Below are 13,434 nucleotides of genomic sequence, written 5' to 3' on the forward strand. Positions count from 1 at the left end.
ATTTATTGAAATATTTTAATAAATCTTATAATATAATATTGTATATACATATAAAAATATTCCCCCACAAATTCCAACAAGATGGAGATTTCGGCAGAAACCACACAATATTGACATTCTTCTGTTTTGCTAAAGAAGGAATCTTTGTATCTAACAAAATATTGTGTGGAATGTATTTTCAGTTTTGTCTCTAAGCAGAGACACAGCCTCTTCCTCAAAGCCAAATATCCTTAGTAATAACATGATTGGGTAGGATGAAACACTTTTAAGTCAGTAAGTGGTGAAAATTTCGGTTAAAAACAGGGTGCAAGTATCCTGCTCTAGGGGGGGACTCACATTGCCACGTGATGACAGGCTTCACAACGGAAACGAGGAAAGAACCCACACTCAGTGAGGATTACGACGAGGGTGGGATTCGAACCCACGCGTGCAGAGCACAATGGATTAGCAGTCCATCGCCTTAACCACTCGGCCACCTCGTCTGGTGCCAAGCGCAAGAAAAAATCATGCCCTTTATCCCTGAACTTCCGTTGGGTAGTACTCTAATTGCTTTTTTTCCTGGTTTAATTCATACCCAATTTTCACAATCAGATCTTTTTAGATACATTTCACGGCAACTGTAAAACTGATAAATGATGCTTAGAGTGCTTCGGTTACCTGGCACATTTACAATGAACAGATAAAACCAGTATGCTTCCCTGTTTAAATACCCAGATCCTTGCAGAACAAATGAATGAATGAACATAGCCAGGATTTCAACGCTGATTTGCTGATTCCGTTCCAGTCCAGTGCCCTGTGTTCTCCAAAAGACTAGGGGCCCTCTGCCGCTGCAGTCTACATTCCAGGGCCGAATTCCCTATGTCCTGATTAGAACACCTCCCGGGATTCCTGTTCTCTGGGAGGGACCAGGAAACAACAAAGAAGCTCCGTGATTCTTGCTTTTGCTTCTGAAATATGCCAGAGTCCTAGGAGACGCCTACACTTCTTGTTGCTTTCTCCGAGGCTTGGCATTCATCAGTCTGCGACATACAGCAACGGGTGAAAACGTGCTTGGAAAAAAGGCAGAAAAACCGCACACATCCTGACCTGGCCGTTTTGGTCCTAGAGTATCCTGGAGTGTACCATTGATTTACGGTGGCTACCACGAACACCAAGAAAGGCCGGGTGGGTGCAGGAGCCAGGATGCCTGGGTCCTGGTTGTGGTTCTGTTCCGCTCACCGTGTGACCTTGGGCAGACCACTTGCCCCAGTTCCTTAGCCACTCCCTCCCTCCCACCTCCACAGCTCCAGTGCCTCGCCCCGACCCCCTGGAGGAAGCTGAACTTGACCACTTCAATAAATCCAGCATCGAGAAACCCCTCTCACTCGCTAGGGTTCAACTGCTTTTTCTATATTTTGTGCAGAATTTTGGAGAGAAATTTGAAAAGATTCTCACAGGCCAAAATGCTGTAGCCCTTTCCTTTCTGTGAAGTTTATACTTTAGTTCTTAACTTTGGCAAGACTGATCCTCTCATGTTCCTTTACTGAATTTCATAAACTCTTCTTCAGCACACAACATACCCTGAACTACCTCAGTCCTGCTATAGGTTTTGGCTTATAAAGAGAAGGTCAGACTCAGTTCCTCCACTTCTCTGCTCTTCTGATATTAAATATTCATCCTCACAGTTGTATTTCTATTGCTGCCTGGCTTCAGGATAACCAGTACTCTGTTGATCCAGGTCCATGAGCTGTAGTTCTTGCTCTCAAGGGCCAGCCCACTAAGCAGGGCTTCCAGATCTAGAGCTTTATCACTGATCACCCTGACCTGGGCTCCACATGCTCCTGAATCACTTTAGGTTCCATATCATATTTTTTTATTTGTTTTGAGTGACCCCTGTAGGGAATCCTCCAATTCTTTGAGAGACTACATATGTCACAAAGAATACACTATCTAGCATTACTTGTTGGAAAGTGGGAGTCCATCAGAGCTTCTAGTCAGTCATAACTGGTAAAGGTTTTTTTTTTTAATTCAAATATTTTTAATTTTGTTCTGAAAAGCAACTTTTCACATTGACATTATTTTATTGACTTTTTCTTTATTCATGTGCTCAACCTTTTGAAAGAAGTTTTCAGAGAGGAGTTGATCATTGATGTTATCTTCTTACAGGATAAGTAGAGTTTTACTAGGTTGACAGGGAGAGCAGAGCATTTTAGAAGAGAGAAGGTGTATGTGAATGGGTCTGGTGCATCATTTAGGGTGAGTATAATATAGGAAATGACCAAAGATGATTCTGGAAAGCTAGAACTTTAATGCCTGTTCAAAGAATTTGAATTTTTTTCCTGTTGTTAGTAGGGAACCTACGTATTAGTGATGGTTCCTAGGCTGGAGTCGATGATTAATAAATGGTTTCCTTCAGTGGGAAGAAGGATATATGAAAACTATTCTCATAGGAGAAGATTGTGGTTATGTTTCTGTGGCACCTCTTTCTTGTCACTACTATAATCTCTGTCTTTGCACATTCGCAACAGTTCCATTTTTTAAATAGACTTTTAAATCGTAGTAAAATATATATGACAGAATTTATAATTTAACCATTTTAGGTGTATAATTCAGTAGCATTAATGTAAAAACATTCACAACATTATGCAACTACTATCTTTTTCTATAAATGTTTTCTCACCCCAAACAGACACTTTATACCATTAGAGCAATAACTCCTTAGTGCCACATCCCCTCAGTCCCTGGTAACCTCTAATCTATTTTCTAACTCTATGAATTTTTTATTCTAAATATTTCATATAAGTGGAATACAATATTTGTTCTACTGTCTAGGTTATTTCACTTAATATTTTCAAGGTTCATCATGTAGCATGCGTCAGAATTTCATTCCTTTTTATGACTGAAGAGTAGTCCATTGTATGTATATACTACATTTTTTAAATCTATTCAACTGTTGCTGGACACGGGTTGTTTCTACTTTTTGCCTATTATAAACAATGTTGCATTGAATATTGGAATACAAACATCTGTTTGAGTCCTTGTTTTCAATTCTTTTTTGGAGTAAAATTGCTGGCTCATAATTGCTTAGCTCTTTGAGGAACCAACAAACTCTTTTCCATGGGAACTGATCCACTTTACATTCCCATTACTTAAAAGGATGTTAAAAATGAGAACAAAAAGGCAGAAACAAATCACTGAAAACTGATAATCCTATCATGAAAAGTGATGGCTTTCATTTAATAAAAAACAACAAAGATAAATTTCATGGACAGATAATAGATCAGAAAGATATATTTGCACTAACTGAAACTGACAGGAGATTGATGTATACTCTATAAAACATCCCTTTCAAAAGAGCAATTGAAAAACAAAAATAATAAACACTACCAGAAAAAGAGGAAACACAAAAGAAAAAAGGGCCAAGAAAATAAGTTATTCAGAGAAGTGATACCTAAATGGCTTATAGTATTAAGAGATGTTGACCCTCACTAGAAATCAGAGAAGTGATTTTTATACCCATAGAATGATAAAATTATAAATGTATATAACACCAGTATCATTAAAGATGTTGGAATATAGAAACTTATCTGTACTGCTGGCAAAAGAGAGATTATTGCAGCTATCCTGGAATGCAATTTTGTAATACTTAGTACAATTAAATATATGGATTATATATTAGTTTTATATAGCTGATATAACAAATTACTGGAGACTTGGTAGTTTAAAACAATACACACTAATTCTCTTAGCTTTAGAGGTCAGAAATCAGTGTGTTGGCAGGACTGTACTCTCTCCAGAGGCTGTTAAGGGGGAATCTTTCCCCTTTAGTTTTCCAGGTTTTAGATCTTCATTCTTTGCATTCCTTGACTTGTGACTGCCTCCTCCATCTTCAAAGTCTCCAGTGTAGCATCTAGCTTAAGTCCACACATTGTCTTCTTCATTTTTGCTTCCCTCTTATAAATACAGGCATGATCACATTTAGGGCCCATCCAGATAATCCAGGATAATTTTCCCATATTAAGACCTATGATTTAATCATATCTTCACTCTATTTTGCCAAATAAGGTAACATTCACAGATTTTAGGATTTAGGACCTATATATCTTTGAGGGCTGTAATTTGGTTTACATATTATGTATATTTTTGAACCCAGTGATATAACTCCTGGGCATATCGCCCAGAGAAATTCTCCCTCAGATATTTAAGGAAGACTTTACAATGATGCTTACTGTAAACAGGCATAACATTTATTTATTTACTTTTATTTATTTACTTTTAAATGGCTGCACCCACAGCATATGGAAGTTCTGGAACCAGGGACATCTAATTTTAAGTCTTCAATCTAGTCATTCTAAATATTATTAATGTGAGTTCTCCCACTGCAAACCAGAATATCTGGGCTTGATGCGGTCACTAGTTCTGATTTTCAATCCTTCCTGAACACTATTTTCCATTCTCATAGCATCTTCCTCCTTACTTTCTTCCACCCCCAAATCCATAAAGAACAATTTTACCTAAAGGAGGTTTTGGTAATTTCTACTTTCATAAGTAACAAAAAACCTTTTGTTCTTTCATCACAAAAAATTCCTGGATCCTGATTTTCTCTAAGAGCAGTGAGCCTATTATCTAGACCATGTTTTTCAAGAAAAAAATCTTTAAAGAACATTTTTGTGATATGGCTGATTTCACAGAGGGGTCATTTCTTTCCCTGTGGTTCCCCTTATACTTTCAGAGATGCTTATGACCAATGAATCATATGCAGTCCCAAACACCAGGGGAATTCCTAAACTGAGGAAGCTGGTGCTTATCAAAGGGATAGAAGTAGATACCTCCAGGTCGAGAAATCTCAATTTAATAATACCACACCCAACAACAGAAATAGCCACCAAATAGTAAAAGCACTCTCTGCTCCAGGCCCCAGTGAATACAGGTTGTGAATTGCTGGAGTCCAGCTCCAGCAGGTCCAGGGTTTCCCCAAGGATGGGCGGCGTGGGCGAAAGAATAGACACAGACCCAGCGTTTATGTGGGACTGCTTGTTTATTGATTTCACAGGCTTAGCTTATGTACATTTTTTTATTTCCTGCTATTATGTGTCATACATCCTTTGATATTTTTTAACTTTCCAGTCCATCAACTATGTCCTCATGATTTTGTGAATCATGGGAACATTCACAATGGTCTTTTTTCTTGTACTTTCCACTTGACTTCTCAGTATTTAATGTACTTATAACTATGACCTAATTCTTATGGAACAGAAAAGAGCAAGCTTGTTAACTACAGAAATCTCTTTGTTTAGCTCTATTTTTCATTAGTAAAGTTGAATTACATTATCAAAGGTTTCTAAAGAAGATCTTTTTTAAAATTTTATTTATTTATTTATTTTTGTCTTTTTGCCATTTTCTTGGGCCGCTCCTACGGCATATGGAGGTTCCCAGGCTAGGGGTCCAATCGGAGCTGTAGCTGCCGGCCTACGCCAGAGCCATAGCAATGCGGGATCCAGCCACGTCTGCAACCTACACCACAGCTCACGGCAACACCGGATCCTTAACCCACTGAGCAAGGCTAGGGATTGAACCTGCAACCTCATGGTTCCTAGTCAGATTTGTTAACCACTGAGCCATGACAGGAACTCCAGATGATCTTTTTAGTCTTTGTGGTCAGATCAAAAGGACAGATCACAGTAGAAACAGAGGTCGTGATATCTATACTCTTTGGGGTAGGGCTAATAGACCTGACATATCAGTTCACAACTGGTTGACCTTCTGCCCATATTTCCCTAACTTGTTTCTAGGTGCTAGGTATAAACTGTACCAGCTTTCCCCGTGTCAATGCCCAGTGCCTATTGTATTTATCAACCATTCCCTGTTAGGGAAAACAACTTCACACATAGGGGTTAAATGGCCCATGTCTTGGACTATTGTCAAACCTAAACATATTGTTCTCAAAGTAGCAGTGGTAATCAGAAAGCATTCTATTGGGGACTTTCTTAGAGAGGGGCAGTCCCCAAAGTGGAAAAGGGGATGGAGAAAGGGGGAATTGTAGGGACTTTAGGGATTTGTTGCAGCTTATGAGAAAGCACTAATCCCCGATGTTTATCCTCTCCTGGGCCTTTTTTTTGGGATCTTTTATTAAGCTGTTAATTCCCCAGCTCCCAAAGTTTCCATTGGCAGTATGACTAACAGAGAAGAAGAAGCAGGACCGTCACTTTCCCAGACTTGCCATGCAGTCTGGGGTCATCAGCCTCCTTGACCATGTCAGAAGGCAGACCTTCATGAATGGCTCCCAGCAGTGAACCTTTCTTCTTTAAACTTCACAAGAATTGTGAGATATAGGTATTATCATTTTCAGTATATATGTGAAGAAACCGAGATTTAGAGAGATTAAATAACGTATCTGACCCAGACAGCTGAGAAGGCTATTTCAAGCCCAAATCTGGCAGATTGCAAGTCTCCATAAAAAGCAAGAACTGCTGTTTCCCTTTTCCCCCCAGGCCAGTGTTCTCTATTGTAAAACCCAAACGGTGTTTGTTCCTGAAAAAAATGTCTATCTAACATTAGGTTTCAATGGACTTTCCCACCCAGAAAGCAGAATTGACCAGCAAGACCCTTGAGGAGGATAAAGAGATCTCTCTAATCTGCTCTTTAGGATTCTTCTGTGTTCTTAAAACCTTTTAAAAGCTAACAGAACACAGAATTTTAAATGAGTTTAAACTGAAGAGGAAGAAATATGTGCTATAGAACACTACTCTGCACAGAGTATGGAGCTTAAATCAGATCCTGTCAATAGGTCTTGATGATGTGTGGGCATCTCCATAGAGAGCTGCAAGTTGGAGGGACAGAGGCAAATGTCCACCATTGCATTTGAGAGTATTTTAGGAGGGGAAATTCTAGGAAAATGACCCAGATATCACTGGGAAAAAAAAAAAAAAAAGAAAGAGAAAAAAAAAGAGAGCGCTCAACTAAGTGTGGAAACACTATTTAGGGGTTCAGGTCACTTACAATTTTCTGGAGCTCTGAAAATAAAGCTTACAGAAAATAGTTCGTTTCATTGTCCCACATAAAAAGATTTTTGTTGATTTTTGATAGCGCCTCTTGCTGTTCTGTATTAGCCACTATACAGTGTATCTTAGTGCAGGAAACAATAATGAATTTATCTGTTATTTCAAGGTAAGTCATGATATCCTTGGTAAACACTGTACCTTGGAAGGGAAATCTCTTCTGGAGATGAATCCCAAACAGAAATGGAAAGAGGAACCTCCCAGTGATGGAAATAACCTATCTCTCTACCTACTGTTCTCCTGTTTGGAAACTTCCATATTGAAGAATAACAAACATACAGAAAAATTGCACACATCAAGCTTGGTGATTTTTCTTAAAGTGAACTTGTAGCAACATCAAAGTGAAGAAACAGGTCATTCCCAGCACCCCAAAAGCTTCTCCCCTGTCCTCTTCTAACCACCACCCACAAGAGGGGAACTAATTTGACTTTTTATACCACACATTAGTTTTGGCAGTTTTAAAATTTCATAGAAATAGAATCATACATTCTGCTGGTTTCTTTCACTCAACTTGTCTATGTTTGTGATTGTTTTTCTTACCCATATTTGTTTTGCTAGGGATATATCAGAGGAGGTGGAAATCAGTTTAAAAAACAAAACAAAACATAACAACTCTCCAACCCAAACTCTCATCCTGATCATCGGCTCCCTCATCCACCTCCATTGGGCAGAAACCCAGTGTTGGATGTTTATTTACTGGACATGTGGACAGACTCAATCTAGGATAATGGGGATAAAAGGGTGGCTGAGAAAGTAAAAACTACTCAATAAATGATGAGACATTGCAAGCAGACATAAGAAGCCAGTTTGAAGGGACTCCCATTGGCCAAATCTGGGCAAAATCATTATGTACTTAATAGATTACAAGTCATAGAAAAAATAGAAGTCCACACAAATGGTACATTGATAAATGAAGAAAATAATCTGGATAAAGCAGTAATTCTTGTTTATTAGCATGCCAAGCACTGACTGTAAATGTGGCAGGAGGGCTGCAGTTAGGAAATCATTATTTTGCAACTGTCATGATAAAGATTTGTTCAGACAGTGGATGTTAAATCTTGGGGGAGATTTGATAAGGTACAGGATATCTGCAGTCAAATCACTGTTCTACAAACCAGGTGATCAAAATGAACCACACCAGTGAATAACAGGTAGTCCTTATCTGTCTCCAGGTATGACAATTTGAGAAGCACATATTATCTGTGTAGTATTCCACTGGGGAATACATAACCTGAATCTAATCAAGAGAAAACATCGGTCAAAAACAAAGAAAAAGATATTCTATTTTTAAAAAGAAGAGGAAGAAGAAAACATATTATTATTAAATGGCATGTCAACGTCACAAAAGAAAAAAGCTAAGGAAATGTTCCAGATTAAAGAAGAAAAGACACATCATCTAAATGCAATACCTGACACTAGACTAGAGCCTGTCATTCTAGGGGGAACTCAGGACAGTTGCTCAAATTGGAATGCAGACTGCAGGTTAAATACAGCTATTTAAGAGTAAATGAACATGATGTATTGCAGCTTATCCTCAAATGGGAGAGAGGAAGCAAATGATAAAGCAAATGGGAAAAAATTATTAATGATAGCTAAGTCTGGGTAAAAGGTATATGCTTATTTTGGGTACTGTTTTAATTTTTTCAAATTTTTAAGAAGTTAAATTGTTTCGGATGGAGAGAAAGAGAGACTACACTGCATATGCCCGAGAAATCAATTGGCTGTGAATTGGGTCAGGGCCCGGGTCTTCAAAATAGAGGAAACTTCCCCTCCCTCCTTCTCCAAACCGTAAGCGATACTAATAATTCTTCACAGCTCCCGGGTTCACAAGGGTTTGTTCGCGAAGAAACAGAAGCCAGTCCTGCCTTGCCTGCTCTCATCTTTCATCTAAGCAACACCCCCAATTCCATCCCTTCCCATCCTCGACCAGCCCTGCAAAGCAGCGGACCGCCAGATTTTTTCAGGAGGTTTATGTTGCTCATTTTATTGGACTATTTGGGGCGCCTACGTGATGTCTGTCTCCCATGCTCATGTTTCCAATTTGTCGTGTGATCCATGAAGGACATCATGAGCTCGCAGGGACTTTCTCTGCCATCACCGCGAAACATTCAGTAGATGTGTTTGGCTTCTGGAAATGGAGATTATTTGAGGTCTTTGTTCCAAGGGAGGTGGTGCTGGATGGGGGAACTGGAGCGCCACAGGCAAGAGCCCCCTTGACTCCACTCTGCTCCTTCTCAGAGGGTGCCCTACCTGAAGCCGTCCACGTGGGAAGAGCAGGAATGGAGGCTGGAGAGGACGAAAAACAGATTGTCTCTTTTCATCCTCCTTCCTTCGGAATCTCATTCTGTTTCTTTCTTTTGAGGCCGCTGTGCAGTCTGTTTCGCAAATGGGGGGGTTTTACATTCATGTTTCCTCTGCAATTTGCCAAATCTTTGAGAATCAAAGAAATAATGGTTATAAATCACGAAAGGAATGCAAGGAAGACGGCCCCCAGTTGGGGGTGTAGCTCAGTGGTAGAGCGCGTGCTTAGCATGTACGAGGTCCCGGGTTCAATCCCCGGCACCTCCACAGTTTTGAGCGGCTGCATTCGTGATCAGATGACCCTTTCATTTCTCTCTGCCTTCTTTCAATTTTCTACTTACTTGTACCGCCTTTGTGGTACCTGGTCTCCGCCCCGAGAGTGTAGCCACCCCTAGAAATATCCTGGATCCTATGTGACAAGCATTTCTGAAAGATAAGTGGCCTGATTTCTTTGGATTCCAAGGTAAAAATAGAAAAGAAGAAAAGAGAAAGAAGACAAGAAAACAACAGACCCTCAGTCTCATTCCCTTTCTTCTGAATTCTGAAGAGTTCTTGGAGCAAAAAACACACTGGAGATGGAATAGAAGAAAAATAATGTACTGATTTCTTCCTTATGAGTATCTGACCCCTTTCTTGAATCACCGAAAATGGAAGGAGTGGGCTCCAGTTATAAACGTAGAGTTCTATCTACACAAGAAACAATAAAATGCTGTCTGTCATAGCATGTGGTCCCTTCCAAGCCTCTGCTGAATGATACAGATTGAGAAGACTGGCTGCTTCAATGAACCTGGACAGAGGCGGCTTTGCTGAGATAACTGACTGGGAATGTGAGAGATCAAGCATCTAAACCCTGTTTGAGAAGGTTCCAATCAAAATAAATGACATACTGGGCTCATTTCAGAAATAAATTTAAGTGAACGACCATTTCCACTCCTCCCAACACAAACAAGTATCCCACAAAACCAACAGTGTCTTAACCAATTTAAAAATCAAAACTGACTTTCTTAAGCTAAGCCTAGTCTGAAATATTGGTTGAATATGTAATATGAAAGGAAAAAAAAAAAAAACAGTTGTCCTTTTTAGACATATTGATTTCTAGGAATTTTTTTCCTGGAAAATAATTTTGTGCAATATATAGTCCCACTGGGTTTTTAAGATCTATACCACCTATTTAAGTCACTTTAAGGTGTACTTGTGATCACATATATTTAGCTTTTTTCATGACAAGACAAGGATATCCACTATCTTCACTGTTCAAATGCTGTAATGAAGGCACTCATCAAAGCATTTAGCAGGAAAAAATAATTCATGGAGTAAGTATTGGATAAGAAAGGATAAAGCTCTCTCTCTTGGTAGGATTATCTACCTGGAAACTACTCCTCAAAGCAGAGAAGTTACTACAAATGAACAATTTAGTGAAGAACCTGGTTGTAAAATTAATACAAAAACACGCACACATGTACACACAGACACACATGTCTTCCTACATTCAGCCTTTGGAAGTTTTTGGTTATTAATTCATTTTTGAAAGCTAACAAAGGGGAAAGAATCAAGTGTTTATACTACCTCTCTTATATGAAATGTATTTCAGGATAAACATATCATTGATAAGGAAAAACTTTTCTCATAGAAGAATCACAGTTATTATATATATAGGAGCAATGATAAAGTTAGAGTCAACATTTTGCAACTAATATTGCTATAATGTATCCAGGTCACACTCATCAATAGCTACTACAACCATGAGGTGAAACTGGATAGGGGAGTTCTAGGATGGATGGAGCGGGCTGGTATTGCCTGAAACCAGTGATCAATTCACCTCACTAAAAGTGAGACCACTACACACCATGTGCCTCTTGATGCAGTGAAATGGAACACAAGCAATGAAGTGTTTGTAATAAAAAATTAATACTTTGTCTAATCTAATAGCTGGAACCATCTACATGCAGTAAATATTGGGATTATAGGACTATGTTTAATAACAACACAAAAAGGCAATCAGCAAAATCCAAAATTTGGGACAATCTGACCCTCAAGGAATAAATGGCATGGGGGGAAAGGGGGAGGTGGAATTGATACAGAGTAAATGACGTAAAGAAAATAATAGACAAAGGCAACATATTTGGGTCCTGATCCAAACAAAGTAATTAGAAGATGAAACAATTGAATATGGACTGAGGATTCAATTATATTAAGAAGTTTTTATCGGCATTCCTGTTGTGGCTCAGCAGGAATGAACCCTCTAGAACCATGAGTATGCTGGCTCGATCCCTGGACTTGCTCAGTGGATTAAGTATCCAGCATTGCTGTGAGCTGTGGTGTTGGTCACAGACATGGCTTGGATCTGGCAGTGCTGTGGCAGAGGCTGGCAGCTGCAGCTTGGTTTTGACCCCTAGCCTGAGAACTTCCACATGCCCTGCAGATACAGCCCTAAAAAGCAAAAAAAAAAGTTTTTACTATTTTTGCTGATTGTGATGATACTGTGGCAGTGTTATAAAGAAAGTTTATAATTATTGTTATACATGGTAAAAATTTGTGGTTGAAATCAATATACCATCTGGAATTTGACCTTTATTAGAGGAAACAAGAAACACAAAAAAAGGATAAAACAAGAACAACCAAATTATGATAAATGATGAATAAAGTTGGGTGATAGGTACATGGATATTCATTACAGTATGATTTCTACATCGTTTTTAAAAGTCCAAAACAAAAAGTTAAAAATGTAATACTTTTATATATATATATAGTACATATAAAGTACTTTTTATATATAATATATTAAGTATATTTTAATTTTTACCAAAGAATAAAAATCTTTTAAAAAAGATTTTTAATTGATATAATTGACGTAGAAATTGTATTAGTTTTATTTGTACATGGCTTCAAATCATGTACAAATAAAATGATGAAAATCATTGTAGTGTATATAATTTTTTTCAGCTTTATTGAGGTAAACTGGCAAAATTGTAATTATACACAATTACAGATTGTAAAGTTATAAAATACATTTCAGGAGTTCCCGTCGTGGCGCAGTGGTTAACGAATCCGACTAGGAACCATGAGGTTGCGGGTTCGATCCCTGCCCTTGCTCAGTGGGTTAAAAGCGTGACCTGTGGTGTAGGTTGCAGTACCCGGCTCGGATCCCGCGTTGCTGTGGCGTTGCTGTGGCTCTGGCGTAGGCCGGTGGCTACAGCTCAGATTCAACCCCTAGCCTGGGAACCTCCATATGCCGTGGGAGCAGCCCAAGAAATAGCAACAACAACAACAAAAGACAAAAGACCAAAAAAAAAAAAAAAAAGATACATTTCAAGTGTAAAACAGTGATATACATATAATGTATTGAAACTACAGTGGGATATCATCTCACCTGTTTGGATGGCTATTATTTTAAAAAAGTATTGGTGAGAATATATATATATAATGTGTAAAGTTTTCAAATATGTATAATTTCATATATATATATATATATATATATATATATATATATATATATTTGAAAGTATGAGTTGGGTTCCAGTCCAACTCTGAACTCCTGAGACTAGGAGCTCTGAGGGCAGGAGATGTTCCAGCTCAAACCATCAGGCGGGCTTCCTCTCTGCCTTATTGTTCTATTCTGGCTTTCAACATATTGGATGATGCCTGCCCACATTGATGAGGGCTATCTGCTTTACTCAGTCTACCAATCAAATGCTCATATCTTCTGGAAACAACCAGGCATACCCAGAAATAATACACAATACACAATAATACACAATTATTTAATAATACACAATTATCCAATTAAATAATGTTTAATTGGATATCTGGGCATCCCATGTCCCAGTCAGGTTGACACAAAAAGTTAATCACCACAGCCATCAATGTTATTAAAAAGTTAATTAATAACAGAATTTTTGCTAAGATATTCTTAGTTTTGAAGGTATCCTAATCTTTAATAATTTTCAGTTTCTTGGAATTCCCGTCGTGGCTCAGTCATTAATGAATCCGACTAGGAACCATGAGGTTGCAGGTTCGATCCCTGGCCTTGCTCAGTGGGTTAAGGATTTGGCGTTGCCGTGAGCTGTGGTGTAGGTTGCAGACTTGGCTCGGATCC

The 13,434-nt window shown here is 38.6% G+C and overlaps 2 non-coding genes across 2 annotated transcripts; one reads left to right on the forward strand and one right to left on the reverse strand.

The window, feature by feature from the left end:
• Positions 1-400: 400 nt before the first annotated feature.
• TRNAS-GCU (transfer RNA serine (anticodon GCU)) lies at positions 401-482 on the reverse strand. The gene has a single exon. It is a non-coding gene; the product is annotated as a tRNA-Ser (tRNA).
• Positions 483-9,533: 9,051 nt separating this feature from the next.
• TRNAA-AGC (transfer RNA alanine (anticodon AGC)) lies at positions 9,534-9,605 on the forward strand. The gene has a single exon. It is a non-coding gene; the product is annotated as a tRNA-Ala (tRNA).
• Positions 9,606-13,434: the final 3,829 nt, after the last annotated feature.

The sequence above is a fragment of the Sus scrofa genome, chromosome 7 (genome assembly GCF_054392235.1).
Source record: "Sus scrofa isolate SSC_HxYL_T2T_F1_AM1 chromosome 7, Sscrofa_HxYL_maternal_Yorkshire_Landrace_v2.0, whole genome shotgun sequence".
NCBI classification, from domain to species: Eukaryota; Metazoa; Chordata; class Mammalia; order Artiodactyla; family Suidae; genus Sus; species Sus scrofa.